We start from the raw sequence: 8,651 nt of genomic DNA on the forward strand, positions 1-8,651 counted from the left end.
GGGGAGACCCACTTCTGTCTATATTCAGCACCTTAATAGCCCCCCACCCTTCATGTGGTGAGTTCACATGACTTGAATTCCAACTAACTGCACCAGGCAGAATTAAGTCTGGACAAGTTCAAAGACTGAGATCTAGTTAGGGGGAAAAAAAAGTACCAACAAAGACAGAATAGACAGGAATTGGTTAGAAGGTTTTGTTTTGTTTTGTTTTTTTGGTTGTTGTTGTTTTCTTAAATGCTTCCAGTTCAAGTTAGAATGGGGAGGTAGCCATTGGTTAGTGTTCCCATAGCTGGTTATTTTGTTGTTATTCTTTGAAAAGAAGACTCTATAATAAGTATGTTCACTTAGAAAAAACAAAACAAAACAAAAACAAGAACAAAACAAAAACCACAGTTAAATTTCTGTAGCCATTCCCACATTACTCTAAACTCTGTACATTGGTCAAAGGCAGAGTATATGCTGGGCAGTGTGTTCATAGCTGAAACATCTCCCAGAAGTTTTTCATGAAGGTGCCCAGCTTTTCGACATCTTCAACTGTCACAGCATTATACAGAGAAGCCCGGATGCCGCCCACTGACCTGTGCCCTTCCAAGTAGACCATGTTGAGTTCAAGTGCTTTATCCAGAAATCATTTTTCTAATGCGTCATCTCCTTTGCTTTGCCAATACAAAAAGGAATATTCATCTTGCTCCTACTTCAAGGCTTCACTGGACATAAGTAGAATCCCCGAGAATTGTCAATAATCTCATAGATCATTTGAGATTTGATGGCACTCAACTTCTCCATGAATGCCATCCCGCCATTCTTAATCCACGCCCATGACATAGATGCTGAAACACTGGAGGCATGTTGGACTGTGATCTGTTATCAGCCTGCACTCTGTATTCCAGGACCGAGGTGCACTCTCTGAGGGAGAACCCCCAGCAGGTCATCCTGGCTGATCACCACCGTGACCCCAGCTGAGCCAACATTCTTCTGGGAACCAGCAAAAATCACACCAAATTTGGAAAAACCCACTGGTTTGGACGGGAAGTTAGAAGATGTGTCCCAAATGGCTAACAATTCCCGTGCAAGATTCTCTGTGTTGTCAATAATCTTAGCGAAATCTGGTGACTTGTGGCTCATTTCGAGGACACTAATGACAACTCCTTTGTATTCTAATAATTCTTTCTGTATCTCTAACAATGCTGAGCACTGAAGCTTGGCAGGCCCCAGCCCGAAGTTGACCACCTGCTTCAGGACATCCATGGCGGGCAGCCTGGCACAGACAGAGAGTTGGCGAGGGGAGGACAGAGCGCATGACTACCTGCGTCCCCAGTGCAGCTGCTATATTTACATCTTTAATGTACACATTAATACAGGAAACTATTGCGATAAGCCTAAACAAGTTTGTAGTACCCCTGTTTCCCAACAAGACACCCCAACACTAGGACAAATAGGTTAGGACTCTTTATTGCTGCAGTGGCTGCCCTCCTCACTATACCAAGACAGTGAAGAACAAGAATAAAGTCAAATAGCTCAGGGTATTTAAAGGCAAGAGCACTCTCAGGTGGCCAGTGTCATCCCAATAACCAAGTCCAGAAGTCACAAGGCAAAGTCCTCATCCCAAATCTTTCCATTGTAGTGGGGAGGAGCAATGAGACCACTCAATCCGCAGTGAAAATGTAAAAGATTTGTTGAAATCGTTTAAACAGGGATACAGGTGGACCCATTGCAACAATGAGAAGTACAACTCCTTATGTTGAAAGCGAAATTTACAACTTTGGTGTGTGTGTGGGGGAGGATGGGATGGGATGGGAAGGGGAAACAAAGGAGGAGGCTACAATGCTTGATAAGAAATGTACTTCTTATCCTGCCCATGTAATTGTAACCCCTCTGTACAGTATTTTCACAATAAAAAAATTATTAAAAAAAAAGATTTTGTTAAGTGAAGAGTACTGATGTGGCCAGGAACCACCTGGAGTCCGGATTCCAGGAAATGGTCAAGAGTGCCAGCCCACATGGGCTTTTAATCACATTGGCTAGGGTGGGGTTGAGTGTTGGATTTAGCCAATGTTTGTTACAAACATTTGCACCTTAAATTTAAATTTCCATGGTATTGCTGGTGGGAAGCAGGGGTATAGAACAATAGATGGTGATGGTTCAGCTGGGTTAGTGCTTGCATTGTTGAGAAAACAACAGAAGCGGAGTTATAGAGTTACAGTGTTTAGGGTTACAGAGTTACAGGGTTAGAGAGTTAAAATTAACAGTTATTAGCTCAAATAGCTAGTTTGTTACTAGGGAAGTCTTATCCACAACACACTCACATTTATATCTTAAAATCATTCATTACCCATTTTACACAATCCAAGTCAAATATTATATTCCATCTTTACTCCTTCCACCATATCACCATCAAAGAAGCAAGTTACTGAAATAGCAATTACAGTCTCAATAAGCAAAGCAATAAGTCCTGGAAGCAAAAAACACAATCCAAATTTCTTACTTATCACACCCCAAAATCAAACCACTTTCCATGGTTTCTGGTTCTTTCTGAGTTTCACTGTTATTTACTGAATTCCTGCAACCTGGAGTTTATAATTTACTTCAAATCTTTATCTTTGGAATTTTTCCTTTTAGTGACTATCCTGGAGTTTTTCTCTACCAGGAGAGCCTGCCTGGCAAGTTTGGCCCTATTCTTACTCACTTTGCAAATTTCAGTAAATGCCAGGTCTCTATTCCTAGTGTCTGTACTTAGGTTTCTCAGGTTACTGGGGACTTGTTTGTCCCAGTTAAAATTTATTTTTCCTTGGTCTAATTAATATTCCATTTGTTTAATTTAACCTCATTCTAACAAATGTAACAATGTATATTTAAGTATAATTTGTGCAAACTAAACTTTTATAACTGTAATTATACCATGTCCAATAACTGGAACTACAAATGATGATAGCACATTAAAATACAGTTATAATTTCCATTTTTAAGAAGAATTAAGCAACTTATCTTTTTCAGGTTTATTCCAGATTTCAGTTTCCACAATTGCTGATTTTTTTTGGGGGGGAGCAGGCACTGATGGGAATAAAATATCAACCCAATATTTTAATTTCTTTAAGGAAATATTTAATTTGGAAAATATTTAGAAGATTTGAACTAATTTTTATGAGTTTTTTAAACATACATTTCCTTAAAATTCTTATGAACAAATGGAAATTTTAAATAAAATAATAACAATTTTATGATGATATATTTAATCTGAGTGAAAAAAGGCAGGGAATAATAGAGCAGTCTCATTTTGTAAACTCTCAACACTTCATTTATCTTTGGTAAGTTTATCCTAACAGCCTTAAAAGTCATTATTTACCCTGGGTCACAAAGCAATTAGTTGCTTAGACTTTAGATTTCTTCATAACTTTCTTCCTCAGAAACTCCCTAGTTGTTTAAAACAGCACATTTCGAATAAAGAAAAGCAGACAGCAGTAATAGCTGACTTGAAGTAATCAATCTGTGTTGTTTACAGGCAACTTTCCACATTAGATACTTGCACACTATTAACCAATGCAGAGAAAGTAAATTAAAACAGTTTCAAGTTTGTTCTGGTTGAGTTCTAGAGCTTCAGTGTCTTTTTTCTGATTACCAGAGAGTTCAAGGTCAGCAGCAATAATCATTTGTTTGGGTCAACAATCATGAGTTAATAAAGGTAAAATTCAACAATGAATGAGACAACTTTTTTCTAATTTAATATTTGTTTTTCTCCATAGTATTCTGTTTGAGAGTAGGTGCCATTTATATATGAGGAAAGTACTTATGTATTTTATGTTGTTATACTTCTGCAATAAACTTTATTTCAAAATGTCATGATAAAGATAACAGTTATAAAATGAAAAATCTTCCCATAAGGCTAAACAAGTATATAACTTTTTCATTTCTTTTTAAAATATAATAATTTTAAAACAAATAATGCAGCTTATAGACAAAGGCAAGATTTCTGTCAAAAAGAATAATAAAACAGGTAAATAGAAAAGTTGTTAAATATTACAATAATAGACAATTTGTTAAATATTACAATAGTAGGATTTATGGAAGATTAATTTTAAATAATTTCTCAAATTTCTTTTGTCATGACCATATTAATAATTTTGTCTACCTATCAAATTATGCTGGTAAATGTTCAGTATGTAGTATTCTACTATCAATCTTTTAAATGTCATTGCTTATTTACATGATAAAGAGTCTTTGGGCCAATCACAATATGAAGCTATAGCCTTACCATTTCTCTTCCCAAATCATAACTTAAATATCATGTTTGAATGTAACAATATATATATTTCAGTGATATAACATTTGCCATCTATGTAGAAGTTCCATATGTTCAAGTCATCATCATAAAATAACTTGAAAGAGCTGTACAGGACCATGATCTTAAAAACTCTTTCTGATGATCCAGACTGTATTTCTGAGTTTGCAAAATATGGTGTGAGGAGACTGAGGGCTCATTGTTTCATAGATATGGTGAATACTATAACTTTCACTCCATTAGCAACTGCCAGATTCATTTTGGATTTGACATCCCCTATCTACTTTGACACCAAAGAGCTAATCTTTTTACCCTTTAAATTTCTGATGTGTCATATTGCATTACATTTCTTCTGTCACATTCCATCACTGCAGATTTTGTCACATCGAAAAGCCAATGTGATTTGACATAACACAAAATGATGGGATCCAAGAGATTTAAAGCAATGCTAGCCAGTGGAGCAGAAATGTGACACATTGCTTCAAATGGGCAAATACTCACCTTTTGAAAAGTAGATATCTGCTAAAAGCAGGTATATTGAGTTATCTATAAGAGTTGAAGAAAAATGTAAGGATATTGCATTAGTGCAAATGAATAAAACTGTGGTGCCCTATAAAAAGAACAGAAAAACCTGATTCAAAGTGACAAAAGGCCACATAAAAATTAGTCTGATATTACTGTATTTTGTGTGGTGAGCATTCTCTTAACCTCAATAAATATTATACTAAAATGCCTCTCAAATTTGTGTCACAGTTAGGGACAAAAATTTTAATAAGTCACAAGTTTATTTCTTAAGGAATGGTATTTTTCATTATAATCTCTAAAATGCTAAAATTTTAAATTGAACATTCAGGGTAAAGTAGATGTATTTAATTTTGACTCTCTTGGAGAATGAAGCAAAATATCTGAAAGTATATTTATATTAATAGTTGGAATTAATTTACCATATATGTAAAAATAATTCCATAGATATATCTCAATTACACACACACACATAAATAAACACACACACACCATGTATAATTATAGTTATGTTAAAACTGGAATGATCTGATGGGAACACATCATTTTATAACAAAGTTTTGTCATGGTCAGGAAGTGAACACAATCAAAAAATAAATAAAGAACCTGGATATATACACCATTTCCTAACACAGTGGCTAATTAAATCGGTGCTTAGCAAAAATAATGAAATTTGCCACTGAGAATAAGTGAAAGAGTCCATATAAGAATCGGAACTAATAACAGAGTTTCAAAGAAAAAAAAGCCTTAGTATACCCAGAATATTTTTCTGAATCACACAACTGAAGTTTTACACACTTGGAAAGGGATTGCCATCGAATAACAACCTGCTACTCTGTGTGTAAACAAAGGTATCAACACATTAAGACTAATCTTAATATTATAAATGTTCCCTTTTGGCTGACTTTGCGAACTTTTAAGTTAATACTTTCCTCTGTATGTAGCACTAAACCCTCTTTCAGGAATATCAAATCACTTCTCATTTGAAGGACCAGCAGCTGTTTTGTGCAGTCAGTGGAGATTAAGGCTGTTGAGGAATGCCACTGTTTACTAATGATTTCATGCCGGACAATCTGTCCAAATGATTAAATCTAATATTATCAATTCTCAGTTCACCATCACTGTTTTACCCTCTCTTTATTTTATCCTGAATCTTGCTTATACTTACTTTATATCAAAACTACTAATGAACTCTGTTTTCACCTAATGAACACAATGTGTGTTCTCTGGACCTAACACATTATCTCTGTACAGGTCTCTCACTCATATCTAGTGCACCTCAGCCAAGCAGATCAATTTTACTTCTTGTTTCTACTTACACCTTGCTCTGCCTGAACACAATTATTAATCTGTAGCCTGATAAATCATAATCGTCTCACAAAGGGGAGAAAATCTCATCTATATCTACAATGTAACTGATAAATAGGAGAGAACACTTTGCTTTAAAAATGAAAAATGCTAAGTGATTTATCATAAGTGCTAGTAGAGTGGCATTAGAAAGGTGTGCATGTTACTCCACATTGATATTCATTTTTTAAGAATGTATAAATGACATTCTGCTAGCATGATTAACTATAATTTTTGCAACAAGAGCCTTTCTCTAGCAGCAAATTATTTAAACCTGTAAATATAGAAATAACAACTTCACTAAGAATGGTTTGAAGAAAAAAATTCAAAACACTTAAAACTATTTTAAAATAATAGCTTATGTTGCTGTCAAAACCATGTAAGTATTCTACAGGTGGTTAGCCAATTTTGTCAGCACCATTTACTGTCTTTCTTCCATTCTATTTTTTTAGCTCCCTTGTGGAAGATTAGGTGGCTATAAGTCTATATTTTCATTTCTGGGTCATCAGTCCTATTCTATTGGTTCTCAGGTCTGTTCTTATGCCAGTATCAAGCTGTTTTGATTATGATGGCTTTGTAGTAGAATTCGAAATTGGTGTTGATATTCCTCCAGCACTGTTCTTCCAGCAGAGATTGCTTATGCTATTTGGGGTATTTTATTGTTCCAATTTTTTTTTATTATTTCTTCTATTTCATTGAAGAATGAGGTTGGGATATTGATAGGTATCCCATTAGATAGCCTTTGGTAGTATTGACATTTTCACAATGTTAAAAATCCTCCCAATCCAGGAACATGGGAGATTTTTCTACTTCCTAAGCTCTGCTTTAATCTCCTTTTTTAGGTTTTTAAAGTTTTCATTGTAGAAGTCCTTCACTTATTTAGTTAACTCCTAGGTATTTTATTTATTGTGGGGTTATTATAAAAAAAAGTGTTGATTTCCTGATTTCAGCTCCTGCTTTGAGCTCTTCTTGTTATTGGCATACAAGAAAACCATTGATTTTTAAGGTTAATTTTATACTCTGCTACTTTGGATCAGCACCAATAACATGGTAGTGGAGTCCATGGGGTTCTTTAAGCATAAGATTATGCCATCTGCAAAGAGGGAAAGGTTTACTTCATCTTTCCTTAGTTGGATCCCCTTTATGTTTGCATCTTATTGCACTAGCTAAACATTGTAATACTAAATTGAAGAGTAGTGGAGAGAGTAGGCATCCTTGTCTCATTCCTGAATTTAGAGGAAATGGCTATAGTTTTCACCATTAAGTATAATACTGGCTGTAGGTTTGTCATATACAGCTTTTATTATATTGAGGAATGTTCCATCGATTCTTAGTTTTTTCCAGAGCTTTCATCATAAAGAGGGGTTGGATCTTGTGCTAGATCCTTCTATATCACTCTGCATCAGAATCAACTCCAATTGTATCAAAGACCTTGAAGTCAAAGCAGACATCCTGAAAACATTACAGGAAGGAATAGGAGAAACTCTAGGGCTCCTGGGCAAGTGCTGAAATTTTCTTAATAGAGACCCAGAAACACAACAGATCAAAGAAGGGTTGGACAAATGTGATTGCATAAAACTGCAGAGCTTCTGCATGGTAAACTATATAGCTAGCAAGATCAATAGAAAGCCCATGGGCTAGAGAAGGTCTTCACTAACCATCAAATGGATAAGTGTCTCATATCTAAAATATATTTAGGGGCTGGGAAGGTGGCTCAGTGGTAGAGCATTTGCCTTGCATGCCTGAGGCCCTGGGTTCGATTCCTCAGCACCACATAAGCAAAAAGAAAAAAAGCAGGAAGTGGTGCTGTGGCTCAAGTGGTAAAGCGATAGCCTTGAGCTAAGAGCTGAGGGACAGCGCCTAGGCCCAGAATTCAGGCCCCACAACCGGACCCCCCCAAAAAAAATAAATAAAAATAAAATATACTTAGAACTCAAAACGTGAAATATCCCAACAACAGATCCTCGATGAAGCAACTGCCTGATAAATAAGTGGGCTAAAGAATTAAAGAGGTACTCTCTGAGGAAATAAGAATAGCCAATAGACACAAGAAGAAATGATCAACTTCTCTATCCATAAAATAATGTAAATCAAGCACCTTTGAAATTCCACCTCATCTGAGTTAGAATGGCTATAATCAACAGATGCTGGTGGGGATGTGGCCAAAGGGAAATCTACACACTGTTGCTGGGAGTGTAAACTTGCTCAACCATTCTGGAAAGAAGTATGGAGATTCTTCAAAAGATTCCACATAGAGCTCCGCTATGACCCAGCAATCCCACTTTTGGGCATTTACCCAAAAAAATCACAAACAAGTCCTACCAAAGCTACCAGCAACTATGTTTATCACAGCATTATTCACCATTGCTAAGTTATGGAACCAACCCAGAAGCCCCTCAGTATATGAATAGATCAAGAAAATGTGGCATATATATACATATATGTATATACATATGTGTATACATATGTGTATATATATATATATATATATATATATAAATTCTCT

The 8,651-nt window shown here is 35.6% G+C and overlaps 1 pseudogene; it reads right to left on the reverse strand.

Moving 5' to 3' along the window:
* Positions 1–472: 472 nt before the first annotated feature.
* Positions 473–1,248, reverse strand: LOC105981115 (annotated as a pseudogene).
* Between the last annotated feature and the right edge of the window lie 7,403 nt (positions 1,249–8,651).

The sequence above is a fragment of the Dipodomys ordii genome, unplaced genomic scaffold, assembly GCF_000151885.1.
Source record: "Dipodomys ordii isolate 6190 unplaced genomic scaffold, Dord_2.0 Scaffold1, whole genome shotgun sequence".
Lineage (NCBI taxonomy): Eukaryota > Metazoa > Chordata > Mammalia > Rodentia > Heteromyidae > Dipodomys > Dipodomys ordii.